We start from the raw sequence: 16,719 nt of genomic DNA on the forward strand, positions 1-16,719 counted from the left end.
TACGGGTTGCACTTTCCTGCAGCATTTAAACATCCGGGGGCACCCTGTGTCTTGCGCAAAAGCTTACCTGGCGGCGATACGTTTCTTTGCAAGGATCAAAAAACTGGAGGGACCTTTGAATACCTTTATTATAAAGCGGGCGCTTCAGGGCTGAGCAAGGGTGGCCCACGTTAATTCAGATGCCAGGCGCCCCGTCACCGCTCCCCTGCTCGAGAGCCTCGAGTGCACTCCCCGTCATCTGTTCTTCACCAGCTGAGTCGGCTTTATTTGTCACAGCATTCACGGTGGCTTTCTACAGGGCTTTCCGCATCAGCGAATTGGTGGGCTCCTCCAGGGGCGACCACTCGGGGGGGGGGTTTACAGTGGGGAGACATGACAGTCAGCACAGGGTCCCTTTCTATAGTGTTGCGCAAATCGAAGACAGACCAGATTAAAAAAGGAGCGCACATCACACTCGGGCAGCGCCCGGTTCCCCCTTATGCCCAGTGTCGCAAATGAATAGTTACATCACGGCCTACAGCGAGCTCTCCTGCCTTGTTCTTACACCCTAACGGGGATTGCCTATCACGCTACCAGTTCTCTGAGGTCTTCAAGTTTGCCTTAAAGGCAATTGGGATGGATCAAAAAGGATACTCTTCCCATTCATTTAGGATAGGGGCAGCCACGCTGGCGGCGGCTGCTGGCCTGCCGGCCACCGCAGTAAAAAGCATCGGGCGGTGGTCGGCAGAATGTTACAAGCGGTACATCAGGCCCGATCTGGTATAACGGCGGCACTGATGCTAATATATGACCTCTCACGCTTTTTGCTTTTCTTTTCAGTTAAATGTCTCAATGTATAGTTTGGGTCCTGGGGCATTCCTTTGTCCAACGGGCAGCGTACCTGGTGCAACAGCTCCGTGGGTCGAATCCGGCGATGGTGCAAGGTGTGGCGTTCCGGTGATGTGGAATTGGTGGTATAGGCATCACGCAACTTCAGCAATTGGTCAATATGGCAAAAGGATGTGGGGGGGCTGCATTCCCCGGAACTTATTATTCATTTAGGCGGCAACGACTTGGTGTGATTAGGCTGCAAGGCACTAAGGGAAACCCTATTCATGGAAATCACTAAGGTGGCGAAGCAGTTTCCAAACGCAGCAATTGCTTGGTCGCACATGGTGCAGAGGAAAAAAATGGGACACAGGGATCAGGTCAAGGACTATCAATGTTTCAGTTCGGCGTCTTAACGCCGAGATGGCCAAGCTTTGCCTGGGCCCGGGGCGCCTATGGAACATCCCCCACAAACTCTTAAAGGGCTCCCACATGTTTCACAGGGACCAGGTGCATCTTTCCGGGCGGGGAACGATCAATTTATTCGTGACATGTGGGGTTTTGCTCGCAGTCTGTTTTTAGGTGGGGAGGGCGAAGGACCTTTTGGGCCCTGGTCACGGAATTTGAGATATAAATGTGACTAGAAACAACTGGGGGGGGTCCCCAAGGTTGGGCCCCCAGGAGGACACATGGGATAGGATCCTGAAGTTCTGAACCAACCAGCGGATGTACACACCAGATCAGGGGGTAAGAGAGCTCAGATCACTGGGGGGGGGGGGGGGGGGGGGACGACACAGGGCTCCTGCTCTTGGCCGCCCGATACACCCAGAGTCTCATTGGTGTTTGGAGGGGGCGGAACCCGAAACATGAGGACAAGGTATGGTGGAGTCAGGGTAACCGCCCCTCCTATGGATACAGGGGAGATATGGGTCACCTGTGTGGTCCAATGGTGGTTCAGGAAGGGATCCTGTCAGTTTTGAGTTATGGTCACTAAACGCTCATGGCATGTAAATATGAAAATGTTGATGGAATGAATCTGTTTTACACTGGTTATTAATAGTTTGCTATAGAAAGTTATAAGATTTTTTGATAATAAAAACCACTTCCAACGAGTTAAGTTTGTCGGTCTGTGTATTTCTGGTGGAGGGGGGGGGGGGTATGGGCTGCTTGGGGGCCTCCAGACCCTAAGAAATTGTTAGGTCGCACAGTCCACAGAAACAGAGGCCTGGCCCAATCTACTGGTCCTTACAGGAAACATGTGGCTTTACTTAGTCCTCACCAAGCCATAAGAACATATGCAGAGAAGGACACTCTTGAATTTATGGTGTCCTTTTAGGACACAGTACCCATCTTATTTCACATGGGCAGAGTTCCCATCTCAAGGTCAGAGCAAAGAACCTTAGAACCCCATCCTTTTTTTCCAACATCCTGGGGATTCTAAAAGTACCTAGAGGGGGACTGAAATTAGCAATGATATAGCTAAATTTTGTGTGTGTGGGGTGCGGGGGGGGGGGGGGGAAGGATAAATGTGATAAAAGTTCTCCAGGTGAGTGTCTTTTTTCCCTGCAAATGGCATCAATGAAAGGTTTGTGGTGCTAAAAATAACCATCTTTCAGGAACAGGCAGACTTAAAAAAATAATAATATTGTTGCCATTTTACTGGGAGTTAACCCATGTTTCCTATTTTTATGCTTTCACCCTCCTTCCAGTTTGTTGTGGAAACGGGTATGAAACCCATGGTGGATCCTGGGAAGCTATACATTTCTGAACACTACACAAAATTCTGAATTCAGCAAGGTGTCATTTGTATAGATCCTTCACGGTTGTCCCAAAGAAACCAAGTGTTTTTCTTTTTTTTAGCCATTTGAAACTTCTCACCACCATGGCCGGTTTACAAAAGCTATATACAATTACATCTGTTAGCCCCTTCTGGTTGTGGAGGATATATATAGGGTTTGTCAGTTTTAAAAGTTGAAGTATCCAGAGCTTATAACTGAGCTGCACCTTGCAATGATGATTTTTTATTAAGTGCAGAAAAAAAAATAGGTATGAAGGAATCCTATGTATTTCCGAAATAGGTACAAGATATGAGTTTAGAAGCAGGGGTTATTTGCATAGCTCTAAAATTGTGGTTAGCCATTTTGGCATGCGATTTAGAGAGTATTCCTGTTCTTTTTTTTTTTTTTTAAACAAGTCACCTAAAAGAATGCAAGATAGTGTGACATGCGAGGCTCTCACCAGTGTAAGTTATCCAGAATCCCTTGCAAACCTCAAACTTTGACAAAAAAAAAAAAAATCACCACATTTCAGTGATGCAAAGTTCTGGAATCTGCAGGGAGCCACAAATTTCTTTCCACCCAGTAATCCTCTAAGTCTTCTAATAAAATGGGTACTGCACTTGTGGGGTTAAGCCTAGTGCTCGCAAAAGGAAACTACCAAAAATCACATCACATTTTTCCATGCAAACCAACCTTTTTTTAGGTTGAGCATAGCAGCGCGCAAGCGCTGCTTTTCAGACATGTTGGTATGTATCGGAGCTCTATACCACACCCATCACTATCACTCGTTCATGGGCTTGCCTTTCAAAAATCCTTTGTTATTGGTAAATGCTTTACGTTTGTCCCTCCTTGGGGCGGGTTTGTTACCGCCTTGGACATCAACCATGTTACACGGATAATTGCACCTTTGCCGATACGTTTGAGTGTCATAAAAGTTTTTTCCTTTTGTGTGTCTCCTTCACACTCATGGTGGATGTGGTGCTTTGAATAGACTCGCTATTGTCAGTTGTTTTTATTTTCAGTTTGTGTCGCAAGAAAAGTCCATTTAGGAATTTACAACTGTGATAGCTCTGACTTGCGCAAAATCGAGACCCATTGTATTTCAAATGCGTGTTTGGCAAAGTGGATAGCTGTGTTTTTAGAAAAAAAACAGCCAATTATGGGAAGCAGCCCTCACCTAAGGTGACGCTCCCTGCAACTAAAATATATCCCTGGTGTCTAGTGAAGTCGATCCCTGCTTAAGGATCGCCCTTCTTCAGAGAGCCCCAAGAGAGGATCCACTTGTGAAAGGTACTGTTGGAATAGGGAAATTTGCCCCTTTCCAGTGATACCTACCCTGTCTGAATCTGTGCCAAGGGGGCTGAAATAGCACCCATCCAGCACAGATGCAGTTAAAGTGAAATGACCTGATCTTCTCATTTCACTTTCATTGAAATGATGTCAGGGCGCCATGCACACAGATTTTTTTTTTTTAAGTAAAACACTTTAGTGTCGGATGCTGAGCTACCCCAGCTTCGGAGGCTATTTTCAGTAACAGGAAATCCCCGTGGTGCCTGCAGCAGAGGGAATTCCGGCCTCCTGTGCCAGGAAGGCTCAGAGCCGTCCTCAGCATGAAAGGGTTAAGTTAGTCAGGGCTGGGGTTTCCCCTCCCCAGGGAGAATAGCAGAACGTGCCGAAGCTCCCCCTGGCAGAGGAGGACACCGCAGTAGAGTCACATCCTGAGGACGGGAAGCACTGGCGGTTCCCTAGCAGCAGGGCAGAGAAAATTGAGGCTTCTTTCCCTACCGCAGGGCAGTGGAGGCTCCCTTGTCCGCACCAGGGCAGTGGAGGCTCCCTTGTCCGCACCAGGGCAGTGGAGGCTCCCTCCCTACCGCAGGGCAGTGGAGGCTCCCTTCTTCAAACCAGGGTAGTGGAGGCTCCCTTCCCTACCGCAGGCCGGAGGACAGTGTAAGCTCCCTTCCCTACAGCAGGGTAGTGGAAGCTCTCTTCCCTACCGCAGGGCAGTGAACAGTGGAAGCTCTATCCTCCACGGTAAGGGTCGGGCAGTGCCGGAGGGCACGAGGACGGAAGTTCCTTGCCTCAGAGCAGGGCACCCTGCACATGGGTCGGTGATAGCTACCTCGCCACATAGGGCAGAGAGCGCTATAAGGCCCCGGTTGTCGGATCCGAGTCAGATGACTGCACCGGTATTTACACAAGTTCAGGCTTTCCGAGGAAGGGCAGGGCTCATCGCGTCTCCCAGGGAAAGAACTGTCCCTTCCGGCCGGGATACACGGAAGGCAACGGCGGCCGGTGCCAGCTTAGCCGTGGACTTCAATCAGGGCCATAAACCCACCGGAGCGGATCCAACACTGAAAGAGGAGGGTGACTGTTCACGCACCCGCCAGACAACGCGCACACACAGCAGACACGATGCACACAGCAGACAAGACACACAGCAGACAAGACACCGGATCCCAACACTGAAAGAGGAGTGCTACTGTTCAATCCCCAGACACACCGCGCGCGCACACACCAGACAAGATGTGCACAAAGCAGACAAGACAGACGTACACACAGCATGCAACACAGACACAGGAATCAAGAGCAAAGGGACCCATCCGCATCCTCAACACGGAAAGAGTGCCGTTGTTTACGCACACAGAGCAGACACCGCGCGCGCACACACAGCACACAAGATGTACAGAAAAGATGTGCAGACAAGACGCACACACAGCATGCAACACAGACACAGGAACCTGGGGCAAAGGGACCCCTCCATCCGCATCCTCAACACGGAAAGAGGTGCTCCATGTGCGTGAACAGTGGCAGACACACCGCGCACTCACGCAGCAGAGAAGATAAACCAGGAACACAGCATGCAGGACAAGACAGCAGAGAGGTATCTGGAGCAGAGGGGTCTCACCGGCCGGCCACGCAACGCTCAAGGAACGCCACTGTTCACGCACACGCCAGACCGACCCGATTCAGGCGGGAGACTCGACTTTTTAATGCTACTAATGCTTGATTTTTTCAGACTACCACTTAAAACTGTCCGTGCTTCAGCGTACTTCAATGGGGAAAATAACCCTTCCCTCTCTGTAGGGTCGAAATGTTGGCATGTTTGCACACTAAGCAGCAAGCACACCAGACAGACAGCACACAGCGGACAAACCGCACACACAGAAGACGAGAGACAGGTTTCCAGATCAAAGGCATGAATCCAGCTGGCTGCCCGACAGTATTGCTGTTCACACAGCGGACACGAAGACACCTGCACACAGACGCCGCACACACACACCCACACAAGGGTATCTAAAGCAAGACATCCAGACGGCACCCCAGACATAGTTACGCTGTTCTCACACCCTACGCCCGACCGGACTCCATACACCCCCAGCCAACCTGCTCTGCGGATCCCTCCCCGCGGCAGGAGCAGTGGGTGAGCGGCCCGGAACAGCCCATGCCCCGGTGCCTGGGCATGCAAAGCGGATGATTGTAAAACGCGGGAGTGAGAAGAACAGCTCGAGGAGAAAAATACGTATTTTATTTGAATATGTTGGGTCATGCGATGCCCCCACCCTGCAGACGCGGTCTCTGAATACTTTATAAACGTGGGAGTCTGTGGTCTACACTTCTGTTCCACGCAACGCGCTTGTACGGTTTGATTTGTGTTTGTTAAACCAGAATTTAGCCATTTAACTCTAAAAAGACGACGCTTCTGTGATAAGAGACACGTAGTGCATCGTATTGTGGACACGACTGGCTGGGATCCAAGCGGGGACTGCAGCGGCAGAATCACCGGAGGGCGACCACAGCAGGCACCGAGCCAACCACACTTATCACAAGCCCGGGTCACTCGCTGCTTCCGGCTCCCAGAGCCGGCCAAACAAGGCAGCACTGTGGTCGAGACATCACCGAAGGATGCCCCACTCACCCGTGACCCGAGGGTGGTCCCTGCCCAGGGGTGTCACGCATTACGGGCAACACAACAGGCCGCGAGTGCATGCAGGTGAAACCAGGTGCGTCCCAAACCCTGCCCAGGACCTGTGCATCCCACCTGCTTCCAGCCTAGTAACTAGAATAATGCGTTTTATGCGCTGCTTCGTATATAAGAACAGATGCTATGATTAGTACAGGTTCTCAGTCGACAGAAATAGGGAGTTTTTGGAGAGCCCAAGCACAGTAGAGGTTAGCTTAGCATCTCTAAGCAGGATAAGGGACTCCCAGTAGCGCAGGGGGTCTTTACCCACATGAGGGTAGCACACCGGACCGCAACCCTAGTCTAAAGCACAAGATGACCAATAACCTTCAGCGGCCAACCAGCAACAAACAACGCGCACAACAAGGAAACAGCCTGGAGTATTGACCAGAATAGCAGAAAAAAACTTGGTACAGAAAAGCGGACTAGCTTGCATTTTGTGTTTTAAGCCAGACCGATCAGTTCTGCCAATGCATTTTAGCAGCCGCCCAGCGACAGAGTGAGAAAAAGCTGCCGGACAGGCTTGGCCCTGCTGAAGATCATGTTTAACTCCACGGTGCATGCCCAAACTACTGTAAGAGTGCGCCTTTAGTTTCAGAAATAGATAGACCTCCGCCACGTTGAGGTCATGCTGTCTGAAAGTAAAGAGTGGCATGCCAGTGAGAAGACCATCTTAAGGTCAGCATCACACACTAGCGCCACCAAAAGCATCAGGAAAATTGAAGCAATAGGTTGAAAGCATTAGGAAGAAGAAAAAGGGTAGATTGTGGCCAAGAAATGGGAATCCTTGCAAAGGGGGTGGACAAAGAAGGAGTGTAGATGAGTATGTGGAAAAGTCTTTAAAAAAAAAAAAAGTTCATATAATATATACACGTGTCTACATGTGTGGTTTGGTAATATCTTCTTACAGCTGCTGAAAGTTGTTCACATATTCTCAAACAGAGTTTTTCTAGGGATCCTTGTGACTGAGGAAAAAAAAGATAACTGCTAGTTTTCTGAAGCCCATGATTAAGGACCTCTGGGGAGCCATGACATAGGGCCAGAAAATTAGTCTAATTTTGTTAGAATAAGGGACATTGTTGCTTATGAGGAAATCCTAGCTGTGAGAAGATGCACCAGTGTTCTTATGGTCAAAAAGGAGGATTAGTGTAGTTTGTCCCGTTTGGCATCCACAGACAGTCTGGAGTCCACAGTAATTCAAAGGTTTCATTCCTCCTTAAATATTACTGGTGATGGCCCTGGTTCTCCTGGACAGGTGCACGAAAGGTAACGTTTGCCAGTTGCCACAAGAAATTATCTTTCTACTTGAGGTATTTAATCTGAGGTGACTCCAAGTCATCCAGTGGGCAATGGCAATGAGGCAGCTGAAGAGTTTTGATATTCTAAAATCCTTGGGGGGTTCTCATTCAAGAACTAGCCCTGCATCACTGGCTTACCAGCACACAAAGCCACAACGGCTGATTGGTTCTGTAGTTCTGGTGAGGCTTTTCACTTAAATTTTGAAAATGATTGGCGAGACGATAGAACCTTCTAGGGGTCGGGTGTGGGGGGGCACACCAGCTTTTATACTGTGGGGTTACAATGAGAATTGGGCATGAAGTTTGTTCTAGTGTGTAGTTAGGAAGAGATCACTGAGAAGGGAACCCTCAGTACAAATGTCTTTAAGCCCAAGGATTAGAGTATCAAAGTCAACAGTCTCAAAAGCCGCTCAACGAGCCAAAAGCAGTAGTACAGCAATCCCAGTTTTGTTTGGAGTGTTTAAGGCCAACTCAGATGGAGATAAGGACTGATTCTGTATCTCTTCCAGTTTGGAATTCAGCTGGTAAAGCAGCTCTTTTTTCTGAGTCTGCGAAGGAATTGTCCATTTACTATTGGTCTATGATTGCTGGGATCTTGAGAATCCAAATCATTCAATTTAACTCCAGTAGTGGATATGCATTCATGGAAAATTCCTGCAGACGTGGAGTTGGTCGGGTTTCAGACTGGTGTGACTGCTGATATTGAAAGAAGGATATAGTTTTTAAGATTTGTGGGGGACATGTGCAGGAAGGCTAGACGGATTGCCAGTCAGCTCTCACTAGATCCTAGAAATTAGTAATTGACTGATCTTGGAAAGATAACAGATGGATAGTCCTTCCACTGGAGATCCTTCCAATGGTTTTTTCCTCTTCCTTTTGCATTGTTTTAATGTTTTCTAAAGATTCTGTATATTGAAAGCTGCATGGAGCCAACCATATAGTTTCTCTATTGAGTTTACCATCTCCAGACACGTTTGAGAGGTCAGATGGGTTAGTAGGTCTTACATGTGCAACTTATTCCAAGGTCTATAGGTAATTGCAGGTTAAGTTTAGTTTGGGTGAAGTTTGCTATTGAATCTTCTGTTAGAAGTAAGCATGTGATGATCCGTCAATGCGACTGGGGTAGTCTTTTGAAAAGAGACTAATTGTGGATAGCCGAAGATGGCACCTAAGGTATCTTCTGCAACATGGGTGGGATGGAGAATAATCCGACAGGCGGTATCATATTAAGTTTCTTGAACCGGGTGAGCACATCACCAAGGATGCAGAGGTTTTGGTACTGGATGGAAAATTCTGATAGGGAGTCTAAAAAGTAGCCTAAAAATGTTTCTACACTGGGAACCGCCTGGAGAGGAGAAGTTACAGGAGAAGATGCATGTTGTTGGAAATGTAGTGATTTAAGGCTGCAGAAGAGTAAGTATGGTCACTAAACGTCATGACGGATTACTGATGATTGGCACTGTTTTTTCCTATGAGCTGTATGGACGATTAGTTAGCCGTAAGATACCTCTACTTGGCCCAATGTTCATTCGATACTGTTTGTCACTCTTCAGCTCAAAGAGGTGTAAGAGATTCTGTGGGATTCTTGTGTGTTTAGCTTTCTCCTATAGGGAGATGTTGGATCAAGGCTTGGGACTGTTGTGTGGCAGCATAGGAGATGCAAGACCAGAGGCGTTGGCGTTTTATGATGTGTCCTTTTGTGTTTGTTAAAAGTGGAAGGGGTACGGGTGAGAGGTGGTGCTGTGCCTTCCTAAAACGACTGGTTGGAGTGTAGGGTGGTGGAAGAAGGTGAGGTGTGGAGGAATGGTGCATTATAAATAGATGTTGAATATTAGCATCGAGACATTAGTGGGGATTGTGTTATAAGCCCCAACAAGGGAAGGGAAAAAACAATAAGTTGCCAGTAGCACATGTCTAAGTCAGCGACAAGATGTTGGCGAGCAAAGCACTTTATCACACTAACTCCAAGAAGCATCAAACCAGGCCACACTTATGGGACTGATTTCAGATCATCATAATAGTCATATCCTACTCACTCAGCTCCATAGTCTTGACACCCAGTGATGAGCTACGGTAGATTAGCTTGACTGGTGCTACGTTATCACCATGGAGGCACTAACACAACAGTGAACACAGAAACTTGCTTTAACTGGAGAGAGCGCTGCCAGTGCATGTAGACCTTTTAATGAAAGGTGAGGAGTTTCCAAACCTGTGCCACCCACCTCTATGATCCAACATTCTAAACAAAGGGTGAACCCTTTACTTCTGGTGCCACAGTCGTCCTACTTGTGTAAACAGGAGAGCTTTGAATCGGGTGTGTCACCAATATCACGCAGTTTGTATAGCGGTGCCACTGTCCATCTTAGAAAGACTAAGAAAACTTATTACATAGAGTCTAAATCAACCTCTCATTTGGCAGTCTGTGTAATAGGCTGCTAAATGAAACTACTCAGGCAAACATGAAAAATGTATTTAATACAGGTATTAACCATACATATAGTGCTTAAAGAATACATTCTAGAAATACAGCAGCACTCCTAAACAGTCCATAATAGCAGTCATCTAGATGAGTTCAGTCGTAGTGAAATCTTTTTATTAATAAAAAAAAGTTGCAACGTCCTAGAGCACACCTTTTTCAAACACATCAGGAACTGGTTGATCATGGTATCTTGGTTCTCATGAAGTTTATTAGTTATCGGTATAGGATATTGACCGGTTTCTCAATACCATTAAGTTTTACTTATTTAGAACAAGACACTTGGTTGCTCTTACCCTCAGTCATGATGTTGCTCTCACAACATAAGCATTTTTTTTTTTACCGCAGTAAGCCTTGAAAAAAAGTCACAAGCGTGACGAAACACGTTGGCATCATACTCCTCTTGCCAAACTGATGTTTCTATCATTAATAAAAATATTTCACTGCAACTGAATGACTATGCTATTATGTACTGTTTAGGAGTGCTGCAGTATTTCTGGGATCATATCTATGGTGTCATCCTGGGGGCACAAGCATATGTTTTCGGGTAGTAAAGCATACACCACTGTTCGGCACAGTGCTATTGTACATTTGGATTGTTTTTGACTTTTGTTAACATGTTACAACTCTGGATACACTTGAGGAGGCGCACACATTGGGACCTCTACTACCCATTGATTTCTATGCGTAAAGAATAATTATGGTCAAAGCTTCTCAACAACTGCAGTTCATTTTGTCAAAATGAAGTGAAAAGCCTAAGGTAATCTTTCAAAAGTAACCACTCAAATGCTATTCTTATTTACTAAGATGTGAGAACCACAATTTGCAAGGATAATATCACTTATCCAACTGTTAATACTACCAAAGTAAAAGTTCTTAATTATTTCTCTGCTTTCATATAGTAGGTTGACCCCCAGGGTACGGAAACACATCTTGGCCTGTTCAGGGTTTTCTAGGCTTCGTCTCTATCATTCTTAAAGACTTTGGATAGAGAGACACGGGGACCTTTAAGCATTGCGGGCGGTGTAACATATTTGTTGACCATTTTATAACATGAGATCCTAATCAGTGAATTTGCTAGCCCGAACCCTCCAGGTGGTCACTGCCTATGCAGGTGAGGTTTGGAATCCAGAATTCAATCAGTCAAAAAGAAATTAAGATCCCCCATTATTCTTTTAATTATGTCTTAGTAGGATAATAATGCCATGCTCATCCACACTGAAAAAGAAGAATGGATGGAAATAAAGAAATTAAAAGCCTGGTAATTTTAAGTTGAACAAAAGTAAGTAATGTTGGGGGGGGTCCAAAAAAAAATAGGACCATGTAGAAAGTACATCCTTTCAACTTCACTATGACATCAAGAACAGAGGCAGACCTTAAGGCCATTGAAGGCTCGTAAAAGATCTTCAGTGGTAGTAGTTATTTTCACCACTTAGATTTGGAGGTTTATAATGCCAAGGGTGGATTAACATCAGGTTGGTTGAATCTTTTGTTTTATAGCTAGGAGTAATTTGTGTTTTAAGAACCTTGTTTGTAATACCATTTCTATACGCCTACTACTCCTGGAAATGTGTAATGCACTTCACCCTCTAGGGGCTAAATATATGGTTACATTGCATTATTTATTGAAATTTTCTTTGTGTGTGGTTATTCCCTCTACGGGAACACCTTCAAAATGCTCTCTCTGGGTCCCCACCCTAGGTTAATATGGACCCCAGAATAATAACCCCTTCCACCATTCAGTGTCTTAACCTTTCTCATGGCTATAACTTTTGTTTTACTGCAGGGAGAAGATTTGTTTTAAAGGCCTTGTTAGTAATATCATTGCAGCAGGACTACTAACCCTAAAAAACGTCCTCTAGAGGCTACGTATATGGTTACACTGCACTACTGTCTTCTGTTTTTTTCATGGGGTTGTGCCTTCTAGGGGCTAACAATATGGCTATATGACCATGGGCCGTATGTACGAACACGTTTTCCCATAGACACAGAATAGGTACAACACCTAGATACATCTGGCCCCATGTCTCTTATAAATTATATTTTTGTTATGGTGCCCTCCAGGAGCTGTTTTGAGTATTACAGTCTAATGCCAAAAGTCTATATCTGATAAAGGGTTTCTACGATTATTGCATGTTTTAATAATCTCTCCTTATTACAAGTATCACCATGATTCAGACCAACTTAACATCTTTATTACACTATGACTCTTTCAACACTTGATATGTCTGGGTGACTCTTCTAGTTTATTTCTTTTCTGTGGCCATCTTGTGGCTTTTTTTTGGGGGGGGGGGAATTGTGTTAGCCAGCAACTCTGATGGTAGGGTGGTAAAAGTGGTATTATATTAGAATTGGTATGGTAGATTTAAAGTAGGGTGCTAAATGCCAGGATTTCCATTTTTGCTGCAGATAGAGGAAGGAGGCAAATGGAAGTGCGGTAGTTATATGCCGGGCCACTGAAATCATGGCAGGAAAAGTTGACATTACGAGACAGGGTTGATCAATTAAGTGGCAAGAAGAATCTAGTTAAGAATTTACAATGCCAATAGCTCTAACGCAAGAACATGTGAGACCTATTGCATTGCAAATGCTTGTTTCTATATTATTCATATTTTAAGGTACAGGTGCAGTTCTGTCAAAGCAGAAGATAACTGTAAAAAGAGCCCCAGTGCCACATTTTAAGAATTCAATCATTAATAATAGAACGCTCAAACTTATTAATTTTAAATTACCATTAGATTCTTTGTCTGCTAGGAATAAGGATAAATACAAAAGCCCGATACCGAACTTCATCGGCCCATGAGGGGTGGTGCGAAAACCGACACGAGCAGACCGGTAAATAAATAAGAAGAGGAAATACTTCTCGCACACTCAGGTCTCCAGGAAAAGCAGAATTCCTTTATTCACAAACACAACGCGTTTCGACTGACACAGCAGCCTTGGTCACGTGATATATATATATATATATACTCCATCATAACGATTTAAAATTATTTTGTCAGAAAAAAATGGTACACAAATAGATAAGTAGTCAGGGTTTTTTGTAGGTACTTATTTGTATTCAAAATCAACAGTGTGAGTGTATGGTTAACGTTTCTCAGCTTTGAAGCATCCGAGTTTGATAAAAATGAGTATCCCAAGTAGTAATAAGAGCATGTCATGTGAGAGCATTAACCACATTAGTTTTTCATATTGTGGATAATTCTGCATAATAACCAACTACTGGCCAAGTGTTATACGTGTAGAAGAAGACAGAATGCTAATTAGACCATCATTCAGACTAAGGGCATCAGGAGCAACCTTAAACTTTCAGGCAGCCTAAATTAAAGGTAGAAGGATAACTTTGTTACCCGTCAGCACAAGTTATAAGAAAAAGATGCACTCTTAGTTGCCAATCATGCAAGACTGAAATGTAAAGAAAAAAGTAATTATCCACTAGACAAGAGCTCTAGTGAATAGATGACTTTATCCACCAGGCAAGAGATAAACATACAGGATTGTTTACACCAAATTAACATAGGGTATAGGTAGGACCACTGGAGTTATGTAAAATGCAGTGCATTCTGAGAGATTACTACACCATTTTTACCACTCTAACACGTCTGGGCAAATTCTACACTATTATTTCCAGCTTAAATGTTTAATACTGTAATCAGAAACTAGAAGTTAACCAATTAACATCAACAAAAGACCGGTCTGTGACTGGGGGTGAGTGCTCACTGTGCCATTAGATTCAAGCTAGCCTGGCTGATTAAGGATGATACCCTGAAACCAGTCCCAGGATGCTTGCTTGTTTATGGTCCAGGGAGGACCTGGCCTGGCAGTTCTGGCTGGACTGTTCCCATGGGGAACAGGGTCAAGTCTGATTTGCACACAGCTGGGTCCAAACTGGGGTGGTACGGCGAGCAAAAGAATGATGGATTTAACATAGATCTGTTACTGGGGGTGAGTGTTTGAAAAGTTGCAACACTCCGTCCATCATCCTTTTGTGTTGCTAAAGTTGCCCTAATTGGGAAGGGTATGCCCAGACGTTGGTCCCTTGCTCACTGTGCCACTGGACTCAAGCTAGCCTTCACCCTTTTGTGTTGCTAATCTTTATAAAATAACCTAATTTTAAAACAAATCGTATCATAGAAGTGCAATTATTGAGATATATATATATACACACACACACACACGAGTAGGCTATGCTAAAGCCATCTGACTCCCAGGTTAAGTTCAAATTTGACCCTCTAACCCATTACCAGAACAATCAAAACAAACATTTAAAAAAAAAAAAAAAAAAAAATCCTGTCACAGGCAAGGACCATAAACACTAGGACAGACCAATAACCATTGGCCACATCCAATTATACAAATACTTCCTAGACAAAAGGTTGCAACGTCACTTTTGGGCAGGGAAACTGGAATCAAGTGGTTCTGCTGCATTTCCACATAATTACAGATGTGCTGCCTCTGCCACAAACTGCATCTGCCACATAATCTACAGATGCTGTCAAAATATGTCATTACTAGCTGAAACAGATCAAAAGTTACTAAAAACATGGAAACATGAATGCCTGTTCAGTGGCTACACTTCACAGTGGTTGACTGATCTGTCAAGTTGTTTATTATTGTATTTGGGCCTAAAACTGGTACCAATAAGGCAAAGTATTTTCCCAGAGTGTTACCATGGGTTAAAAAAGAAATATATATCACAAAATAATTTAGAGCTGTCACACAAAAAATGCTCCATTACACCACATAATTTTCTTCTTCTTAACACATAAATTAACTCAAAACCAGCGCATAATTCCAGCTTCCCTAATTATAGTGAGGGTGAAGGTAGGCAAACTATGCATAAACTCAATTAGTGCAAGTGTGATACTGTTAAAACCTTGTGCAAAAGCGACTGAAAACGGTCCCAGGTGGAAATGAAATATGACCTAGGAACAGCTACAAAAATCTATAGACCGATATCATAAAAATACTCAGAGAAGCCCGGCTCAGTATCCTTTTTTTTTTTTTAATGTATCCTGAATTTCCAGGTGGCGAGAGTAAGGAGACGTGGGCCAGGAGGACACCCCAACACGGCACGGCAACACATCTCACAATAAACACGGGAAATACCCATTACCCTACGGGCATTTAATACCTGCCAAACCACGCGCGAGGTTTCACTTTCGCTTTTATTTAAAAGGACGTTTCCTGGAAAATATTCAGTGGGCATAATACATCAAGCAGACATATGACCGAGGGTGGCGGGGGGGGGGGGGGGGGGGGGGGGGGGGGTCGGTATCTGTAGGTGCCTCGATGCCTGCGTTCGAAGCGCTGTAGTAACAGCCCCCCCACGGTGGTTTCGGGTTATTAGTCTAGGTTTGGGAAGAATGGGGTAACTACTAATTCCCGGTCGGAAGACTGAGGGGTACGGGAATATTGTATTTATAAACGCCCCTTCCCCTCAGCAGAGAGCGGAGAACACGGTGACATTTTTATAGCTTTAAAAAATGAATTTTGCCCATTCAAGGCTTGTCGGGTTGGTGTTTAACATCTTACCTCGTCCGTTGAGGTACGCGCCTCCCACCATAACCCGTTTTCGGTCTCCCCGGAGCCCCTTCCTCACACATCCCCCCGCGCACGTCCACACGTCCCCTCCGCCCCCGCGGAACTCATTTCTCCTCTCCCACCACCCACTCCGTCTGTCTCTCTGCCACGGAGACCGCCCACGCCCGCTCCGGTGATCTCCGGGACGTCCCTACCTCGTATCCCCCGCGAGCCTCGGCTTCTCTGCGCTTCCGCCGCCGCTGGTATTTTTACGCTCCGGCCACCGCCGCAACGATTATCGCCCAATAACCAACACAGGTTCCCCAAAGCGGCCGCCCTCTCCACGAGCCCATTGGACGGAGTAGACCCTTCCAGCTCTCGGATTGGAAACTACAACAGACTGGCAGCTTCGCCGCCCACTTGCCACTTTCAGTCAACAATGTCGATAAAAGCCATTGGCCGAGGGATATTGTCGTGCTCGCCTACGCGATAGAGACAGATTTTTATACCAGCGAATGAGATGAGAGAGCTCTTATTGGTCGGCTGCAAAGGGAGAGTTACATTACAACCAATCAAGAGACTGTGATTCTATATGACGCTTCAACTTGCCCCCACGGGAGATAGTTTCCCTTGCCTTCCTTGCCCTTGCCGAAAAGCTACTGGTTGAGCGGCTCAGACTAAGACCATCCTTTCGACATGATTGGTTGCAGAGGTACGCCACTCTCGTTCCAGGGCTCAGCTGTGCAGAAGTGACTACGTGAGGCCTAGCACAGATGCCAAGACTGCGATGATTTTCTTTGACGTAACGCGGATGAGCGGGGGTTCACCCCTCCTCTTTTTAGTACCCAGGAGACTTTGATCGTAAAAGAGGCTCGC

At 45.6% G+C, this 16,719-nt stretch overlaps 1 protein-coding gene across 1 annotated transcript in view; it reads right to left on the reverse strand.

The window, feature by feature from the left end:
* KDM4B (lysine demethylase 4B) overlaps window positions 1-16,192 on the reverse strand; it is a 399,544-nt gene extending 383,352 nt beyond the window's left edge. Inside the window, exon 1 of the mRNA XM_069215895.1 lies at window positions 16,059-16,192. The gene's annotated coding sequence lies outside the window, so the exon portion shown is untranslated. The remainder of the gene's footprint in view (window positions 1-16,058) is intronic.
* Between the last annotated feature and the right edge of the window lie 527 nt (window positions 16,193-16,719).

The sequence above is a fragment of the Pleurodeles waltl genome, chromosome 12 (genome assembly GCF_031143425.1).
Source record: "Pleurodeles waltl isolate 20211129_DDA chromosome 12, aPleWal1.hap1.20221129, whole genome shotgun sequence".
In the NCBI taxonomy this organism is placed as follows: domain Eukaryota; kingdom Metazoa; phylum Chordata; class Amphibia; order Caudata; family Salamandridae; genus Pleurodeles; species Pleurodeles waltl.